Genomic DNA, 21275 nt, shown 5'->3' on the forward strand with positions numbered 1-21275 from the left:
ACAGAGTATTACTCAGCCATAAAGAATAATGTAATTAGTGCATTTGGAGGTAAATAGAATGATAGTCTTCAGTTCTATCTAAGCACAATAAGCCAGTCCCCACAAAACCAAAGGTGAATGTTCTGGTATGTGGATGCTAACACACAATAAGGAAGGGGGGGAGATGGGAAAGAATAGAAGTTAATTGTATTATATCAGGGGAATGAAGGGAAGGAAGGGGAAAAGGGATTAAGAAAGACAGAATGAATTGGACATAACTTTCCTATTTTCATATATGAATACAGAACAAGTAAAACTCAGCATCATGTATAACCATAAGAATGGGAACCTAATTAGGGTAAGCTATACTCTATATATGAATAATATGTCAAAATATACTCTAATGTCATGTATATTTAAAAATAATTAAAAATATAAAATTTCTAACTAAGAAAGAAAGGGGGGAAGGAGAGAGAAAGATGAATATTACAAGGGATACATTTTAAGTAATAAAAAATCACAGAGAATGTTATGATGTAATCACCTCAGTAGAAAGAAACACTTTGGAAGTGCTGAAGAAATCTCAAATGATTTTAGTGACAACTGCTAAAGTTACCTCCCCTACTCATGTGGCAGAGCAGTTACCTGGCTGGCTCAGGAAAAACCAATCAATCAAACAAACAAACCAAAAAAAAAAACAAAAAAAAAACAACTTTGATTTCTTTGGTACTTGAGAGTGTTTACTTTGATTTGTATGAATTTTCACATAGCAAGGGAATTAATTTGGGGATTTTGATCCATCTCTGGGAATTTGATAATGAATGGATTATACTGTGTATATTTGGGACTCTCAACATCTGAAGCATTGTAGTAGGTGGAGGTGGTTGAGTATAATTGCCCTTCTCTCTTATTCTCCTGAGAGTGTCTGTAAGAGCAATATAGCTGGCCTTCTCCCTGCTCCTCTGCTCTGATCTCAAGGTTTGGCACAAGATACTAGCACATCCAGCTCAGCCCCCTCTAGCTCTGCCTCTGCCAGTGCCTTCCAGTCCTCACATCTCTGTCAATGCCTCTGATATAACTTGATAAATCTGGAGAGACCGACTCTGTCCTCCAGATTCCCAAGGGTGCAAAGCCTTGGGTTTTCAGATGCACCAAGGAGTAGTTAGGAAACTCTGCTTCATTCAATTGTGGGGTATTAAGCCTTTTTGCCCATGCCTTTGAAACCATTTTTTCCAATCATCTTTGTGATAAAACTGGCTATTTGACCTCCATTTGTCTAGATCCCAAGTCCCAATTCTGCGTTGATTCCAGTATAGGAGGAAAAGAACAGAGTATTACTTATTGATCTTCTAAACCCTAAAAGCAGTGACTATAATAAAGTACTGGATAGCATTATCAGGTATTTATTTCATCAGATCAATCAGTGTTTAATAGTTTTGATTCCTCTCATGACTCCATAATAAGGCAATATTCTGTGTAGAATTCAGAATGTACACAGACCAGGGTCAGTAGAAAAGGTATAAATTTTTAATAGTAAATCACTTGTATGTGTTCTACAGCTTTTTTTTTTTTTTTTTTTTTTTTTTTTTTTTTTTTAAGGAAGGAAGGCCTCAGGAAGAGATTTATATTAAAAATCTGGCAGCTTGTTAGAAACCTCATAAGGTAAAAGTTAAGAGTAGAATTATTTGAACAGGTCTCAGTTTAGCAACGCTGTCTCTATTTCCTTTCATCCATGAAGAGAGGGAGGAGAAAGAGGAGGAGGAAAAAACTTGAAGAATTTGCATTCATTTGGAATTACAATCAGCTAAGGTCACTTCAAATAACCTGTCATCCTTTTTCACTACCTATGTGAAACAAAGAAGGGTGCCCATATTGACTAATACATGTGGAACTCCTTGTATAGCTCTTCATAAGAAATAGCTCTGGAATTTTGGAGATGAGGATTTAAACTGATAACTGAAAAAAATCACATTTTATATGATTTAATACACATCTGTTTTACTTAACATTACCATTGGTACACTAACCATTATTAATACAAATTCCAAGTTTTTGCCAATATGTCAACTCATTTATTCCTCTCCCTGATTCATTTCCTGAGTGCAGTCAGAGGTGATGATTATTTAGATGTTTAATTTTATTCTAACAACCATGTACTCCATGTCTTTATTATGGAAATGCTCAAAATAAATAATGTAATAATCACAGGGAAAAACAAAAGAAAAAAATTGTTTTTCAATTATCAAGTAAACCGAAAAAACTACAAATAGAGATTACACTTCCAGTCTACAATACTATTGGAGGGAAATTAATATACTCCCCCAGCTTAAACATATACAGATCAAGGATGCCTCAACCAAAAATTACCTCTGTTAGGAAAACACAGCCCAAAACTTCTTCCTATTTTCTTATACCCTGTATTGCATCCGGCTTCCATTTGTTTCACAGTGAGCAATCTCAAAACAAGAGATTCGCATGAAACAGTGTGTTGATGCTCATAATTTAACACGAAGGCTTGCATTTTTTCAAACTTTATTAATCTAAGTACATTGCTGTTTAACAAAATATCAGGAATCCTGAGTACATAATTCATTCCCAACCAAGGACAAGAAATCTTGAGGGGAGGTAAATAATTGGGAAAGTAGGAATTATTTGTTGGAGAAACGTAAGAACTTTGGGGACTCAGGGATTCATGGAAACTTTCCTATTGGAATTTTTTTTAAAAAATATTTCTTAGTTGTAGATGAACACAGTATCTTTATTTTCTTTATTTTTATGTGGTGCTGAGGATCGAACCCAGTGCCTCACACGTTCCAGGCAAGCGCTCTGCCACTGAGCCACAACCCCAGTCCCTATTGACCTGTTTTTAAACTTTTGTATTTCCTTCCCTAGTTCCTAAAGCCCATCTGCTTCCTGAAAAGGTCCAAAGTTCTGCCTTATTCTATTTCCATTTCCATGTGGGAGATTAAGTAAAGGTGCTTACAGCACAGCCTGATAGATGAGCAGCCTGTTAGCTCCACTTTCACCAAGCATTAAAAGATGTTACAGGACATTAAAGCACCACTAGGGAAAAAAGCCTCAGCAATAAAATACTGGTTAATTTTGATCTTCCAGTACAACTCCTTATATAATTTCAGAATGGTTTTGGTCCCTTTCCTGTCACAATAAACTAGTCTTTGAATGAAAATATAAAACATACACATTCATACCCATACAAACAAAAAGGCTCATAGGTCCTCCTTTTAAAATCTGGATTAACTAAATAATAAACATTTAAAATCCTGAATACAAGAACACCCATTTTTGGACTTTGTGTAAATCTTATGAATGCCAGGTTACCTCCAAGATGACTTGGGGGTCCAGATTTTACTTTTTTTAAAACACAAAAACTAATTAATTCTTCAAGTTCTCCCAAGGCTGGGAGAACTTGAAGAATTAATTCTGACAACTTCAGAGTCAGCTCTGCTGCCGTCAGTGAAACTTGGATGCTGTTCAGTGTTGCCTAATCCACTCCACCACTGAAGTCACAAAAAAGATTATGCTCAATATTCTTAGTCCCAGTTGGCTGATAGAGCTTACTTTATTTTTGAGTTTCAAGGTTATCTGTAAAATAACACATGAAGTCATCACTCGTGGATGTGAATCTCAGTTTCATCACTGACACTCTTTTTGATCTTAGTGAATTAATTCAACATCACAACCTTAGTTAACACATCTATAAAATGGAAATAAGGACCACTAGCTATGGAATAATTTGTGTCACATCCCCCTCTCCAAAAATGACATGTCTGAGGTTCTAACCACCAGTAACTTTAAAAAGTGACCTTATTTGGAAATGGGAACTTTCACAGAGGTAATCAAGTTGAAGTGAGGTCATATTAAAGTACGATGGGCTTCTGATCCAATAAAACTGAAAAAGAATACCATGTGAAGAACAGATATGTGGGCAATATGCCATGTGTTGATGAAGACAGACACTGGAATGATGCATCTACTATTTAAAGAAGCCAAAAATTGCTAGCAGAGCACCAGAAGCTAGGCAAGAGGCACAGAACTGGTGTATCCTCACAGGCCTCAGAAGGAACTGGCCCTGTCAAGACTGTGATTTTTCAATGTCAAGCCTACAGAAGTGTGAGACTTATGTTGTTTAAGTCACTCAGTTTGTGGTACTTTATTATGCTTACCCTAGGAAACTAATGCACCACTCAACAACTCAATAGTGAGGTTTAAATAAAATGATTTGTGAAACACCTGACACAGCATAAACCTTAACAAATTATTAACAACACTGGTAGAACATTTTGAAACAAACAGTTGATGGAGTATGCAACAACTATACTAGATTGATTTCTCATTTCTGATTTTTTGATATTCAGATACCAAAATATCATGGTGGTGAGGCATTAGTGGAGACATGAATTATAAAGGAGATAAATCTCATACCAGTCAGTGTGTGCTAATCGTTTGAATCCCCTGTAAATGGTTTGGCAGGAGAGGAGGTTGGAACACTTAGCTAAATTGAAGTTTGGGGATTATCTATGAATTTAAAGTATCCATGCCATTTTGGCCCCTATTAGCGCAAGTAATTGAGAGGAAAATCTTGCCAGTTATGCTTTTCCATAAGGCTTAATGTGGACTTCAATATTTAAGTAATTCATTAGCAGGCTTAAATGGTACCATGGAAAAACTTTAAATAACATAAAAGATAGTCCTGACCTTCATTTTAGAGATGAGTAAATTGAGGCCCACAGAGGTTATATTGAACTCAAGGTCATATAGTTTACATTGGAAAAGCTGACATTAGAATTCTAGTCTCCTAATTTTCTGTTAAAAAAAAATAATTGAGTATGCCTTTCAGGATTCTGTGAATGATAACTTTTGGAATTCTGTGGAGCTTTTGCTATTATCACAATCCCAATGCTGCCCATAATTTTTTTTGCTTGTTTGTTTTAATATTTTTTAGTTGTCAATGGACGTTTATTTTATTTATTTATATGCGGTACTGAAAATCAAACCCAGTGCCTCACACATGCTAGGCAAGTGTTCTACCACTGAGCACACAACCCCATTCCTGCCCATAGAATCTTAAGGCTAAGGTTGAGGGGTTTTAGGTTCAGAGAGAAGAAAGTGACATTGTTTAACATTTTCAATAAAGAAGTCTCAAAAGTTGCATTTGGGGAAGGGGAGAGCAGTGGGGCAGAGGGCAATTATTTTTACACTGAAATTATTAGCTGCATAACACATTTAGAGAAATCTTTTTACATTGTTTATAAGATCCATTAAATGTGACCTGACAAGACCTTTCTAGGACAAGTCATCAAAGCCCTAAATGGTGTCTGGAAATGCAACAACCTCAGATTGAAGTCATTTGCATTATATTATAAAAAAAAAAAAAAAACACAGGGCACTGTGGCCAGCAAGATCACTGGGATGGCTGCACTTTGGCCCCTAGATGATTTTTGCAAACAGAATGTACTCATCCCCTGCTTCACAACTAACCCCACTTAAATTCAAGTGAGCCATCCCCTTTCACCTCTATCGTGCTCAGCTTTTGAGTAGGCCTGGTGGGAAGAAATACTAGGCTTTTAATAGAACAAACTTTGTTTCATTGCATTTTCTTTATTCACTTTGGTTTATTATTTTATATTTCCAATCTTTATAGAGCATTTCCATGTTGCTTTCCCTAAGGACATCACTACTGTAATTGAGGGTCCAGTTTAGAATCTATTCCAGAAAGAATCATTCCATTTCATTTTCCAGCTTCATAGCCCAGAACCAGAACTTTTCAAAAGATACTGAATAACGCCAGGGCAGGGACCCTCTGGACAACCTATCAATTTGTATTATGATGTGAATTATGGCTGTACCCACCAGAGCTGGTATAGTTAAGTGTCTGTCAGTGTTTTCCATTATATTTTGAGGGTTTCTTACTTGGTTGCAAAAATACCCTTCAGGCTGAAGCATGGGAGGCCAATCTAGGAAGGACTGTCTCCTTTGTTTAGTTTTACTTTTTAAAAACAGCTGCTCTCTTTTGTGTTTGCTTGTATATGTTTTAAAATAAAGGTTTAGGTTTACAAATCAAGGTGCTGCCGGAAAGATGGTGGGTTTAGTGAGGTGAGCTCATGGTATTAAAGGTCACAAGTGCTGGTGGAACCCACATTTTGAAGATTTGTAATCTCCAAGGTGAACCAACAATGTTTCAATGGGCTACCAATGTCCTCTAAAATTACATGTGTAATTATTAGAACTCTGACTTTTATATCCAGAAATTTCATGTATTTTTAGATGCATTATTAGGATTTGCCTTTGTCTTCCCTTCACAGTACCCTTAGCCTTACTCTGAATCCATGTAAGTTCTTGCTCTTCTTGCAAAACCTAGCTCAACTTTCCCATTTTCTAAGACTTTCCAGACTCCTCCAAACAGATTCAAGGAGTCTTCCCTTAAGCTCATTTAACATGTAACACCTAGCTCTCATATAGCAAGGGAGCAATAATAGTATGCCATTTGTCTTTGTGTTTCTTTAGTAGGCTGTGCCAACTGAGGCTAAGGACTAAGTCCTCCTATTCATTAGTGAAATGCTAGACATATTATACATGCTCAACAAGCATTGGTTGCATGAATGAATGACAGAGTGGAATACATGATCTATGAAATAGGATTAGTGACAAAAACACTCAAACAAAAGAGCAGCTTTTGAAAAATAAAGAATATCTATACTATGATTTCTCACTCTCTAGTTTTCAATCTTCCAGAGGGTACATATTCTTATATGCCCCATAATGAAGAATCTTTCAGAAAATTTGATGACTTGTAAACTCTCACAAGAACAGATACATGCAACAGGAAATCTCTCTTTTGAAATAGTTGAGAAAATTACTGATCACAGAGCTAGGAGATGGAGTGTTTGTTCTGACATAGTTACTGACTCTGTGACCCTCTTCAAGTTACTTAAGAGCTCAGTGATTCAATCTCTCTGCAAATGGAGATAAATAGTAGCTGCTCATGCCTACTTCACAGAGATATATGGGGGCAAAAGTCTTAGCATGTCTGACATATTTTAAAGAGAAAAAGCTGAACTACATATGTTCTGTACAATTAAATATTATACTATTATTGCATGCTGTATCCTAAATAAAAACTTATTGCTAAGAAGGCTATTTTGTTGAAATTATTTTAACCTAACCACAAAATATAAATGGAAGATTTAGTGCTTCTACTTGTCATGAGCACTTGGAAAATATCCATTCTAAAAAGAAAAGAAATTAAAAGTAGGTTGTTCAATTGTTTTTGCATCTGGAATTTCAGGGTGGTCCATGTGATTATCATGATGGAGAAGCTATTGTATTCTACATGAATTTCCAAACACATTTTCAAGAAAAGGTGCTAAATAGAATAACAGATCCTTTTAGAAAAAATGATTAGAGGAATTTTTTTTCTATAATCATCCATGAATCATCTGCTTCAGTATAATTTGGAGTATTATAAATGCAGAGTAACATATTCGTTCTGAATTTAAGGAGTAAGAAATTTGGGGGAGACATTTTAAAAAAACAAGGAACATTGTGTGTGAGACAACATATTTAGATGATTCCCACTATGACACCCAGGTCTGAGAACTGTCATAAGAGCTTGCTCAGGAGGCAAATGGAGAGTGCACACAGGCTACAAGATCAACAGCAGGAAACAGAACTTCCTTTTGTAGCAAGGGCTGATTAAATTTCTTCTCTAGAAACCACCATACTATTTTTTTTATACAGTTTGTGAAAGAAATTAATCCTGATTTTTGTGAGGGAAAAGATATTCTGGGAAAATTGAAGCAGATTGGACAAAAAATAGGAATTGCCAGCTTTTCTAGTTTGCAATCAAGGTTCAAAAGTAATCTGTTTACAGGGAAGGCAGGGCTCCTTCATTCTTTCCTCTGTGTTATCCAGAACCAATCTGCTTCAGGTTCAGGATCATTTCGATATTTTTCTGTGGGTTTGTCCTTCCTGTTACTATCAAGAAAAACTGGGGAAAATATAAAACAAACTACTGTTATAATGCTTCTCTATCATTAAGTGATACAGCTTTATTGTTTTGCTTCTGTAAGTTAGTACACAGTCATGCAGAAATTCAACAATTTTAAAAAAGAATACAGAGACAAATGCAAAACACCTGAAGTTCTGATACAGCATAGCAATTACTGGTCTCATTTTGGTGAGTATTTTTCTAGAGCTATACACTTACCGCAGAATGTGATTGCATTTATCTAAAATTATACTATAATTAAATTTACATATATTTACATAAATAAATATAAAAATATGCTTACACACAATTTTATATTATATTTTATATGTTGTTTTATCATTTGTTTTTCCATATCAATGATGCTTTTAAAATTCTTATGATTATAAATACCTATGTTAGCAACTGGAAAATAATTAGACCCAGCTTAGAGCTGTTGTTGGCTGTTTTGTCTCCTTCACTCGTCTTGAAGAAATGTATCCCCCTCAGGAAGCCTCTATATTTCATATTTTCAAATCAGGGACACCTTGGAACCTCCTTCCTTCACCCCTCAACTCTAAATTCTACCTCAAACCACTTTAGCCAAACATATTATAGGGACTAACAAATAAACATGGGTTTTGAGGGTTTTCTGGTGCAATAGTCATTTAAGACTCCTTAGCATCTAAGTAACCTGCAGTCTGTGGCTTCTCTCTTTTCTGCTCTTTTGATGACTTCTATCTGCATTTCCTGGAGAGTAATTTCCCAAACACTAGTTCCTTTGAGTACAAATGAGTGCTAAATCATAGTCAAGATTTATTTGAATGTTCACAATGTTCTAAGTATATCATATGTATTTCTTTACTGAATTTTTGCAACCACCATATAAGGTCAGAGTCATTCCTGTTTACATAGAAATGCTGAGGGAGCCTGCATCTCAAGGAGGTTAAATAGAATGCTCATGCAATTTATTCACAGTGGAGCAAGTAGAAGTGGGGAAAAGGGGAGGAACTCTTTAATGGATACAGTTTCTTTTTGAAATAGTCAAAGTATTTCCGAAATTGAGGTTGTGAATATATCTTGATGCATAAATGCTGCTGAATTATTACTTTAAGACCATTAATTTTATAGTAAGGGAAGTATACCTCAATAAAAATAATTAATGGAACAAGGAATTAAACCCAATCTGATTTCAGAGACCGTTACACAACACTGTCTCACATATGGCTATACTGACTCTATATTTTTCCAAATTAAATAACATTAATAAATTTTGACTAGGGAGATCCCAAGTGTCTTTGTCATACTGATAAACATGCTAAATCTTCCATAGGGTGATGTGGTATATAGGGGATTGGTGAGTAGTGTTCCTTAAGTCACTTTTCCTATAGGGATAATTTTATCTGGATAATTTCCAGATGAATATGCCCATAGAATACACTGAAGGAATCACTTTTGTACAAAGCAACAAAAGACCCCTTATTAAAGAATTATTTTAATTTGGGTGATCAACTTATGTCAACAAAGCTTCACAGAAAATTCAAGCACTACAATAAAAACTGGGTAATTTATGATCATTTCCTTAGTAATTGTTCTTAATAGAGTAAAAGTACAAAGGAAAACTAAATAATTTCATCTTTTATTCTCCACTTGAAAAAAAATTAGTATTTACTCTTTAGTTAAGTTTCATGCAAATAGTTGTTCTGCTATGTACACATGAAATTATTTAAATTTTATAATAAAACAAAGATGTAGGACAGTGTACATTTGGCATCTGCAATTTTAGTATAGGAGCTTCTGGATTTAAACAAGTCTTTCATAAGCAACTGAAAGAACCAACTTTCTAAATTTGAAAAATAATTGATGCTTTATGTAAATTTTGTTGTTTCAGTTTTTGCTCACTTATTTTTCTCTGTAGGGAAGATAATTCCAGAAAAGGAAAGTTAAAGAAGTTGAAAATTCAGAGCAATAATTTAGTACAAAAAATAATTTTCTCCATGATCAAAACCAGCTTATAACACAATCCTATTCCCTTTTTCTAAATTAGTCACTATAATATCATAGAAAAAAAAGGTTTTAGAATTTAAAACTGAGTTTATAAGTCCTATTTACTTATATTCTCATGACTCAATTTCCTTATCTTAATATGGATATATCTGAATTTTCAGGGAGAACATAACATATACATGCTAAACAATCCTTCCAAAAATAGGCTTAAACATTTCACTATCCTGCTCATGAAAACTAAGAATTCTGACTTTCCTATTTTCCTCCAGTTTGCTGTCTTATTCAATTCCAATTCCTTCTATGCAGTCTGCAGTCCATTCAGAGCCATTCCTTCCAATCTCTGATCTCTAAGTTATGGTTATTGAAAATTTGGCATTGCTTGCATTTGGTTAATCCTCACTACCATTTCTGCTGGTGAATCTCCAGCATTTCTGGGGAAATGTTCCCACAAAATCCCAACTGGATGCACTGTAAATATAACCTAAGGCCCTTAGTCTATATTTTAACTACACAGCTCTTACCCTAATAAAAAAAGTGGTAAAAAAAAGAGGAAAATTACACTCTCCATCATTATACTTAATGTGTCTTACATAATAAAAAGCTTCATTTCTTTCCTCATAAGAAAATGGGCATAATTCAATATAGGCTCTGTATTGAAGAACTACACATCTTCTCTTTTTTGAAATCTGCCCTGTGTCCCCCAGAGATGGAAACTGTTGAGAGGTGGGATGAACAGAAGGAGGGTAAACCTTGTCCACATTTGACATACCAGGTGACCATATAGAATTAGACCTCAACAGGTGATCCGAAAAGGCAGCCAAAGATGACTGTGAGAAAGGCCACCTTGGAGCATGTGGGTTCCAGGTTTGCAGAAAGCACAGAAGGCAAGAGACAGAGCAGTGGTGACAACCAAGCACTCTCCTGGGTAGATAAACATTTGCCATGGAAAGTTACATGTGGAAATATGGTGTCTTTCCCTCCTGACTAGTCCAAACCTAGACAAATCACAGCAGGGAGGGAAGAGAGGATATAGGAAAGCAGAGCATGCCAGGAACGGTGGCACAAGCCTATAATCCCAGCAGCCTTGGAGGCTGAGACAGAAGAATCTCGAGTTCAAAGCCAGCATCAGCAATGGTGAGACACTAAGCAACTCAGTGAGACCCTGTCTCTAAATAAAATACAAAATATGCCTGGGGATGTGGCTCAGTGGTCTACTGCCCCTGAGTTCAATCCCTGGTACCCCCATCACAACTTCCCCCCAAAAGAAAGTAGAGAACTTCTACATCTCTCCCTTTCCTTCCCTCATCCTGGTCTGCCTCTATACCTCACCCTATCACTCCACACCCATAGACCTAGAGCAACTAGAATATTAAGTCCATCCTGTGATGGGGATTAAACCCATGGCCTTGTACATGCAATGCAAGCACTCTACCAACTGAGCTAAATCCCCAGCTCTGAACTGAACTTTATTAGTGTTTTGAGAGGTATCTCTCTACAAAGTGTCTACCCTGTTTCCATGAGTAGTCTGAGTTCTAGACTGTAGTCCCACCATGTTTATACTGTCTCCCTGTGTCAAAGCCACATGCCAGAATATATTTTTAGTTTTTTTCCCCCCACTGGAAAACTAATATATCTTAAAAGAATAGTAAAAAGATGAGTTACAAGTGATAAGACCTAATGTAAGATTTCAAGTACAGGAAATAATTCCTAGCAGCATTACTAGTAACTTCCCCAAACTGGAATCAGCACACTTATCTTATATTAAACAAACTGTAGCACAAACATATAATTAAATACTGCTCAACAATAAAACTAAATAATGAGACATGCAACAAATTGGGTGGGTCTCCAGAAAATCATGCTGTGCAATAGAGCCAGTTCCTAAAGGATCCAATTTATATACCATTTTTTAAAATATAGGGCAAAGTAGTAGCTGATGGAGATCAGGCATAGAGTGGAGATGGGGAAATAAAAGGGACAGAGTACGGTTATAAGACAACATGAGAGATCTTTGTTCTGTTGGAACTCTTCAGGATCTTAACTGTGAGGGTAGATATATGAGCCTATACAGGTGATAAAATTATAGAAAATTTAAGTTATTACAAATAGCAATAAGTAACATTAGTGGTTTATCTTAATTTAAATATCCTGGTGGTGATATTTGTTTTGCAAAATGTTACTATTTGGGAACACTGGGCATAGAATACAAGAACCTTGATTTATAATTCACAGCTGCACATTAATATACAATTATCTCAATAAAAATTTCAATTACATTAAAATATAAAAATTATCTATTACTGCTCCCATAAATTGCTTTTTTAAAATCATTTATTTCTACAGAAACAATTACTTCTGATCTCCTAAACCTAAACCTGGAATAATTCCACACTCTTCTGCTCTTCTCTGACTTTTATTGATCACTTATGTTTTCTAAACAGTATTTTTATATTCATTTCATTGGCATATTGATCTGCTCAAATACAGACTGAGTGCACTGAAAACCAAATTTATTTTCTCATAGTTCTGGAGGCTGAAAGTCCAAGACACATTGTTCCTGCAGATATCAGCCAAGGTTCCAAACCCAAGGTTCCAAGAGGCTCTGCGCTCAATAGCTCTGCAGAGAAGTCCTGCCCAGGGACTCTAAGCAGAGACCATTTGGTCTGTTGAAACAGACATTGACCTGGATGACTCCTGAATAAACTCTGGTGTTTGTTTTATTTTGGAAGATTAGCCTGTTTGCAGCCAAATAGCTCTATTGCCTCATCCTGTTAAATCCAAGAAATCCAACAACCTTGAAGACATTTTGTCTTATTTTGTCCCCTTCAGTTCAAACTGTAGGTTATTTATATAACTTAATAAATTCTTCTTGAAGTGTAGACAAAGTCTTGGTATCTTTAAAGTAGTCTTTCTCATCTTTGTAATATACTTAAATTTCCCCAAATCTTTAAATTCTGGTTCTTTTGTGTTAAAATTTCTTCTTCAAATCATCTCTCTCCTCTGACATTTTACTATAAGTAGCCAGCACACTTTCAAAACTTTGCTTAGAAATCTCCTCATCTAAATATCCAGTGTCATTACTCACAAATTCTACCTTCCACAAAACATTAGCAAACAATTCAGCCAAGTGTTTTCCTACTTTGTAATATAAATACCCTTTCCTCCAGTTTCTAATAACATGTTCCTCTTTTCCATCTGAGATTTTACCAGAATTACATGTATTTCTAGCATGCACCTCAGACCTCTTTCAGCCTCTATCCACTATCAAGTTCCAAAGCCACTTCTACATTTTTAGGTAGCAGTCATAAGAGCACCTCATTTCTCGGTATCAATCTCTCTCAGAGCTCAGGCTACCATAACAAAATACCATAGACCTGATGGTTTAAACATCAGAAGTGTGTTTATCATGGTTTTGGAGAACAGAAGTCCAAAATGAAGCTTCCAAAAAACTGGATCTAATTCTGTGGCTCTTCTCTTGGCTTGTTAGTGGCTGCCATTTTGCTGCATGTTTACATGATCTCTTTGTGTGTGTGTGTGTGTGTGTGTGTGTATGCACATGCATACAAACAGTGGAGAAAAGGAGATCTCTGCTCTCTTCCTTGCAATAGGATCCTATCAGATTAGGATCCCATCTTTATGAGTTTACCTAACCTAATTGCCTCTTAAAAGCTCTTTCTTAAAATATAATCACCTTGAAACTTATGGTTTCAACATATACATTTTAAGGAGACACAATTCAGTCCATAGAAATCATTTCCCCCTGATGCATAATAGATTACTACAAATTTAGTGTCTTAAAATAACTCACATTTATCATCTCATAGTTTTCCTGGGTAAGTCTATGTATAGTCCTGTGCAAGCTACATCAAGACAATGGCTAGATTGAGTTCTTGAGGAGAGAGTCATCCAGGAATAAATCTACTTTCAATTTCACACAGGTGGTTGGCAGAAATTATTTCCTTTTGACTGTAGGACTAAGGATCTTTATTTTTTGCTGGTTGTTGGCCAGAGACTGTTCTCAGTATCTGGAGACCACCTTCGTTCCTCAAGACTGCCTTAATTCCTTTCCATGTGGCCCTGTCTAGAGCCTCCAGCAACAGAGCATGTTACTTCTTTTTTTTAAATTTTTTTTTTTAGTTGTTAATGGACTTTTGTTTTATTCATTTATTTATATGTGGTGCTGAGAATTGAACCCAGCGTTTCACACATGTGAGGCAAGCACTCTACCACTGAGCCACAACCCCAGCCCACATGTTGTTTCTTAATGTCCATGAAAGGTGAAAGAAAGAATACACTAACAAGGTGTAGTCTTGTATAATTTAACAAATTAATAGGTTTGCCATTGTATCAACTTTAACATATAGTAACATCACAGGCATGAGGCGTTTTCGCCTTAGCCATAGCCTGGTGGTAAGAAGCAAGTCAGAAGTCCTGCCCTCACTTAAGAGGAGGGGATTACCCAGAGGTGTGACCTTGGGAAGGAACCATGGGAGCCATAGGAGAATGTATTCACCACATTCATGTAAAACATAAACCATATGTTAAAATTTGGGGAAAAAATAGAAGTAATACACCTACCCACCACAGAGAAAATCACTCTTAATGATCAGCCAGGTGTGCTTTTCCATTCTTTTTCTAAGTGTTCTCTTAGAACTATATCCCCTAACAAAAGTACATTATATGTGTATCTGTTTGATTATCTCTATATCTTCTAATATAAATATATAAAATATGTAAGCATACGTATAAAAGAGGTTTGGTACTATAATATAATTTTGTAGTTTTTCCTGTTGTTAAGAACATGCTTCCTCAAATGATCTTGAAAATCTTGAATTTTAGTAACTGTAAAATATCTTGTTACATATACTAACAAACGTATAGTCTCATTACTTAATACTTGTTTCCCATTATTATGAGACCGTGACAAATACCCTTATACATAAATATTAGACTTGTAAAATAATACTCTAAATGCATCTTAAATCTATAACTTAGAGGAAAAAATGGGGAGGATTTAGCTTCCCAATGTTGTACAGTCACTGTTTCAGTTCTCAGAATAGATGCCTAGTAATTTCTCTGCCTTTACTTTTGACATTTGCCCATCCTCTTGTTTTACATTTTACAGGTATATGGCCAAGTAATCATTACATTGATGCCTAGGGTAACTTAACCTTCCAAGAAACCAGATTGATTAAGATATCTTTTCTATGTTTCCCCCCTCTAGCAGGACCTCTCCAATGGAACACATTGTACTAAAATTATGTATTTATGTGTTTCTTTCCATATAAGATTATAACTTCCTTGAGGGTAAAGAGCATCTATCTCACTTTTGTATTTTTATCACCTAATGCAATATATGATGCAAAGTATTTTCTTAATAAATGAGCTAAAGTAAACTGTTAAGCTAAGTTAAAAAAATGTATGCTATAAATGCATAATTTTTCTTAGCCATATACATTTTAAAATGTGATTTCCTTCCTTGACTGCATTAACAAAACCTAAAATTAAATCGAGATACTAGCCCCCCAGAAAAAGAAACATACCTCATTCAATATAAACAAACTTAGCCTTATATGTAACTCTTAAAAAAATGGAATGTCAATAAAAATTGAACTTGCAACAACTCTCCCCCACAAAAATGGTGATCAACCAAAGATAAATATTATTGTACATGCTTATGTAACTTAAAACTTACTATAATATATTAGAATCATTCTTATTCTATGTATAGAATGATTGAGATGATTATTATAAAGTTTAAAACAAAATCCAATGCATTACAGAAATGGAAAGCAATAAGATAGCATTTATTAAATGCCTACTTTGTAACAGATACAAGTACCACCTAAGGACCATTATGTCATTTTAGTCCCTATGCAACCCCAGAGATAATGATTAGTAAATTAATTTTCTATCTGAGGTAACTTACCCAGGATTTCCACAGCCAGTAAGTGACAGTCAAACCCCAACCCAGGATGGTCCAGTTTCAGAGCCAAGACTCTCCCAATTCTAGAAGACTTAGAAAATACCCTAGTTTTCAATTCACTACCAGCAATGTCATTCCCTGGTACATCAGGAAAAAAGAATAATAATGACTAACAGCAGGCTCGAGGTGGAGGCCACACATCCATGGGAAATCAAGATTACTTGCCTTGTGCAGTTCGATTTAGTTTTCTGCCAAAAGTCATGCCAAAGCCTGACACAATGGAGATTTGTGCCTGGAGCCATTCATTCTCTGTCTGGAAATGCACATTAGCTGCATATTTTCCTTGGATATTCTAAAGTCACATCAGTCTCTGAACAGGGACTCAATCACTCAGAAGAAAATTATGTGAAAAGTAGGGTCAAGAAAAATCTGGGAGTGTGTTTCGATTTTAAAATCTCAGAAAATTATCTACATATACATTTATAGAGTGCTTTTTCATATAAGAGCAATGTGGTAGAATACATAAACCATATGTTTGAGTCAGATAAAATTAGAGATGGATATAATGAGTGTATTTCCCCAATTATTATGTTTGTATGAAATAGAATAGGTATCAATTACTTGTAATGATAGTGTATACACACATGCACACCCCTCCCCATATTTATCTCATAACCCCAAACCAATGCCCCCAGTTATTTTAACTATAAATTTACTTCCACACACAGTAAAATAAAGCACACTGTCTCGCTAGCTCATCTGTGAAGTTGGAAGGAACCTGAACTGGGTTGATAATCTAGAAAAACTTTTGAGAAACTATCATCAGCCATTGTGAATATATTTGATTTACAATGTCTCTAGGAAAAAAAAATCAAAACTTCTCTTCCTTCCTTATCCTGGAGCTCACTTACATCTTTTTTGCTCTAGTTTGAGAAATTACTCTCTTGATACTTCCTCTTAGAAAAGGATTGGCAATTAATAGCTCCTACATGTGAGATTCATTTTTTAGTTTCCATCCCTGTCTACTATTGTTCTTTAGATTCTTAATTCCCTTGCTCTTTCCTCATAGGTTCTCCTTATATATCTTTTTAATGATTCTTGACCCCCCATTTTTTGGCAATAACATTCTAGTTTAAAATAACAGGCATCCTGTACTGACCTTGAACAACTCTTGTATCTTTCATGTAGTACATTTATATACTTCTTATTGAGCTGTTGGTCTAATTATTTTCATAATATTTCCTTTTCCAAATAGATTTATAATTCTGACTTGATTTCTCTATTTGTTCACCCAAAATCCAGACACTTATAAATAATTCTTTCCTGATAATTCTAGGCACATATAATCTTATTTCAGTAAGTAAATTGTGATGGTCATTAAATACTGCTAAACACCTTCCATCAAAGTTGGAATAGTCCCATAGTTTTAACTGAGAGGGAATTAATGATGACAGTTCTCAGAACACAGTTTGTGAGGATTGAGGCTTTCTGTACCCAGGCAATGATATATATTTGGTAATTAGATTTCTGATTCTGATATTTTCTCACTAGAATGTTTTTGTCTGATGTAAGAGTACATATTATATACTGTACAGTAACATGAAACATAATACCATATAGCTAAGCATGCAGCAGTAATATAATTATTATAAAAATTTATACTTTATTCACATAGAAAATCTGAAACATATTAAATACATACCTTTGTCCAAGGCACATCCTGCTATGGTCTCAGGACAGGAACCTAATGGAAAAAAATATATATATTCTTATTAATATACCTAATGTAATAAAAATATTGGGAAATACCAGTACATAAAACTAAAACATGGTTTAAAGCTCAATCATTGGTCGTAATGTATATCCACATATGAACTTCAAAAAGACATCCTATTTTTGATCTTTCTAACTGAAGTTCATTAACAAAAAGAACAGGATATAAATATTCTGTAATGCTTCTTGATTTGAACCCCTAAAACATCTCTATATTTTTATGTCTTAAAAGAAATTATATTTCCAGGAAGAAGCATAGAAGCAGATTTTGTTTCTGATACTCAAATGTCAGTGTCATGCAAAAACTCAGAATTATCTCTTTTCAAACATGCTACATGAATTATGCTATAAGATGATGAAGAATCAGGTTAAACAGATTTTACAATAATAAAAGCTTTATAATATTTGCTCATCAAAAAGTGGCAGTGGAGCACCAATTAAAATGAACAGAGAATCATTTGCACAGTAATAACATTTCAAACTTGGAGGCAATGAATCTAGAGGGAAAGTGCAGATAATAGATTTAAATGTGTTCAAATGAACTTGGGTAATTTAGAAATCAAAAGGAAATAGAATCACATGAGTTGCTGAACTAAAGCCCAATATTTTCATCATTTCCATTTTATTGTTCTATTAGATTCCTAATTTTTAAGTGTGTTCAGAGAACCACCTCTATAAAGGCACAGATCTAGAGCTGAAGATTCACATTGCAAATTGTAACACTAATTACAAGAACTTCAATTATATGTTGAATGAATTCCCACTCATTTTGTTCATATTTTTTGACATTTTATCTACCTAAAATATCCAGATGTTGGGAAACAAACCAGAAAATGTCAACTTCCTTTTTGTGATCTTTATTAGTACTTTCAAGTAAAATTTGATGGTGAATGGTAAAATCTATAAAGCAAAAATTTTAAAAAATATATTTTTCTTCCACAATTTACATTTAAAAACCTCAAAGAATTTTAGTTGTAGATGGTATCTGAGTGGATAATCAAGTAAATAGAATGCAAAATATCACCTGAGGGGTTTCCATTGTTACATGGAATGAAGAACTTTTAAGATATCAAGATACCAAGTGTCCTGGATAGAGGCGGTGGTGGTCCAGAAGGATGGGCATGTACACACGTCCATGGTGTTCAGCCAAATTGCTTAAAAGGAGCTCTGTACACATACAAATGTATGTGTGTAAAGATAAAGAAAAAAGAAAAAAACAGTCTAGGCCAATGTTTTTTGTTTTATGGACAAAACTAGAATTTCATGTGTCCTGGATTTGAACCTTGGTTCCTTGGACTATGCCAGCCCAGATTTTGAGTCATTGACATAAACTTGAGAGCCAGATTTTCACTTCCAATTAAGTTGTTGTGAATATTAAATGGATTTTTACAAATGAGTTGCTTAGAACACTTTCCAAAACATAGTAAGTGGCCAAAAGATGCCAGCTATTAAAAACTACAAAATGTTGAAACATAAAAATAGTTCTTCAAAAACATTAAATGATTTAGATTTATTTATATACCTTATTCATAACTGATATTTTTAAACTGCTATTCATCTGTCAGTTGAAAATTGTTTTTTTTTAAATTATGGTTATGTGTAAAATAATTGAGAAACTCAAGTATGGATGACAAACTTTATTCATGAATTTTGCATCAGAGAAATTGAAATAAAAATTCTTTTTATTTTATTGGAATAAGGCATTTAAAATGATTCCTAATAGCTGTAATTTTATGTTCTGGGTTTACTTGTGGTCTGGCATGACTAGAGGAACAGAAAATCTCCTCAAATGACAAGGAAACACTTAATGTTTTCCACAGGTCAAGCAAGAATCCAACTGTTTAATATCCATGGGGATACAAGTATGAAGCAAAGGGTTCTATAAAACTCTAGAGAGTCAGCATCACTGCCAGGCTAAAATAAATTCATCATGGAAACACATGGCACTACAAGGCCACAGCTGAACAGAGAGGAAATGGGTAAACCAGCTTTGAATATTTACATTTCTCTGGCCATGAGAAATAGTTGGTGCATTATAATTTGGATTAAAGTTGCTTGGTATGATTTTTCCGATAGACACATAAACCCTATCATGCGAATATTTTTGTAGGAAGAAAGGAAGCAGGAGGCACCCTTATTTTTTGAAGATAAGTTTAGCCTACATTCAGTTGAACTAAACCAAAGAAGAAAAGAGACTGAAGAATGAACAAAAATGAACAAAGTAAAAACAAAGGAAATAAAGAAAAACAATAACTGTACCCTCAGAAGAAAAAGTTGTTGTCCACCATATACTTGTTAACTACCCTGTGACTAGAAGCTCCTAGGTACCTGATGGTGGAGGTGGAGGCAGTGCCCACATCATATCATGGTTTTTCTCAGTGGTTCCCAACCAGGGTGCCTTCTGTCTGTTCCCTCCCACCAGCATGCACATTTAGCAATAGAGGGTTATGCAGTGCCAAATGTCCATAGTGCATTGTGCTTAAAAATGCCTCTTGGATTTTTCAGGGGATGTGGAGTCCTCTCTCTTTCTCAACTCTTCACAAATCCTCCAAAATTATGGGATCATATCATCTGCTTAGAGTGAATCTTCCAGGAGAAAGGGGATTAACCTCTGGCAAGAATCCTAACAAGAGGATATTCTAGTTGCTAGTAACCTACCTAAACATTAACCAGCCACTACTATAGTCAGGATTAAACACAAGCTGTACAGTTACCAGTCACCACTCTTTTACCCTAGGCCAGTCTGAACCTGACAGACAACTTAATTTCTGTTCTTTTACTCAAATGTTGTACCTCATCAGAAGATATTAGATTATATAATATTAGCTTCATTCTTTTTAAGAAGCCCTAAATTCAAAGACTGACATTATCCTACTTGAAGATGAAGTGACAGGTTATTTGCCTTATCATTATTAGAAATTTTACTTTGCATCATAATTCAATAGGTAACAAACAAAAACCTTTTTAAATAAAGAAAAACGATTTAATCTTATTGTTTCGTTTTAAATTTGCAATAAAGTGACAACTACTATAAGCAAAACTAAGATATATTTCCAAGGGAATTTATATAAAGGTAAAATATGTACCGTGACTTGAACTAAAATTAATCCTTAAATACAGTATAGTGGTTATCACTTCATGTAATCTCAAGTGTAGTTCTGCACTGCTCACATTGTGCTCATTTGAAAACTTCACACTATCATAATATAAGAGCATTTAACCTATGAAATATGAATGCTTTCTTAATATTGATTTAATGGGATTTACAACCTCAAAAAAACAGGCAGGCCATGTTTCTATTTGCTGATTGTCTCTAAGGGTCTGTGCCAAGATCAAATATCTGTGGGAAAAATTAATTTCTTAGAATAATTAACTAATTCCAGATAAATTTATATAGCTAAAATCAGTGAATTCAGGAAAGAAAGAGAAAGGAGGTCAGCAATATTTGGAAATAAGAAATTTTAAAAGATAATTAAGTTAAAATGATGGCACTACTGTACATCCTAATCCATGTGACTAGAGCCCTTAAATGAAGAGGTTAGGACACAGAGACAGGAGAAGGCCGAAGAAGTTTTGTTTGTTATTACTGTGGCTCAAAAGAGA

At 34.8% G+C, this 21275-nt stretch overlaps 1 protein-coding gene across 49 annotated transcripts in view; it reads right to left on the bottom strand.

The window, feature by feature from the left end:
- Positions 1 to 21275, bottom strand: part of Ptprd (protein tyrosine phosphatase receptor type D) — a 2128582-nt gene that overhangs the window by 1344814 nt on the left and 762493 nt on the right. For all 49 annotated transcript variants that reach the window (XM_040285790.2, XM_040285762.2, XM_040285761.2 and 46 more), the window contains one exon: positions 17602 to 17643. The gene's annotated coding sequence lies outside the window, so the exon portion shown is untranslated. The remainder of the gene's footprint in view (positions 1 to 17601; positions 17644 to 21275) is intronic.

Source organism: Ictidomys tridecemlineatus, chromosome 4 (assembly GCF_052094955.1).
Source record: "Ictidomys tridecemlineatus isolate mIctTri1 chromosome 4, mIctTri1.hap1, whole genome shotgun sequence".
NCBI classification, from domain to species: domain Eukaryota; kingdom Metazoa; phylum Chordata; class Mammalia; order Rodentia; family Sciuridae; genus Ictidomys; species Ictidomys tridecemlineatus.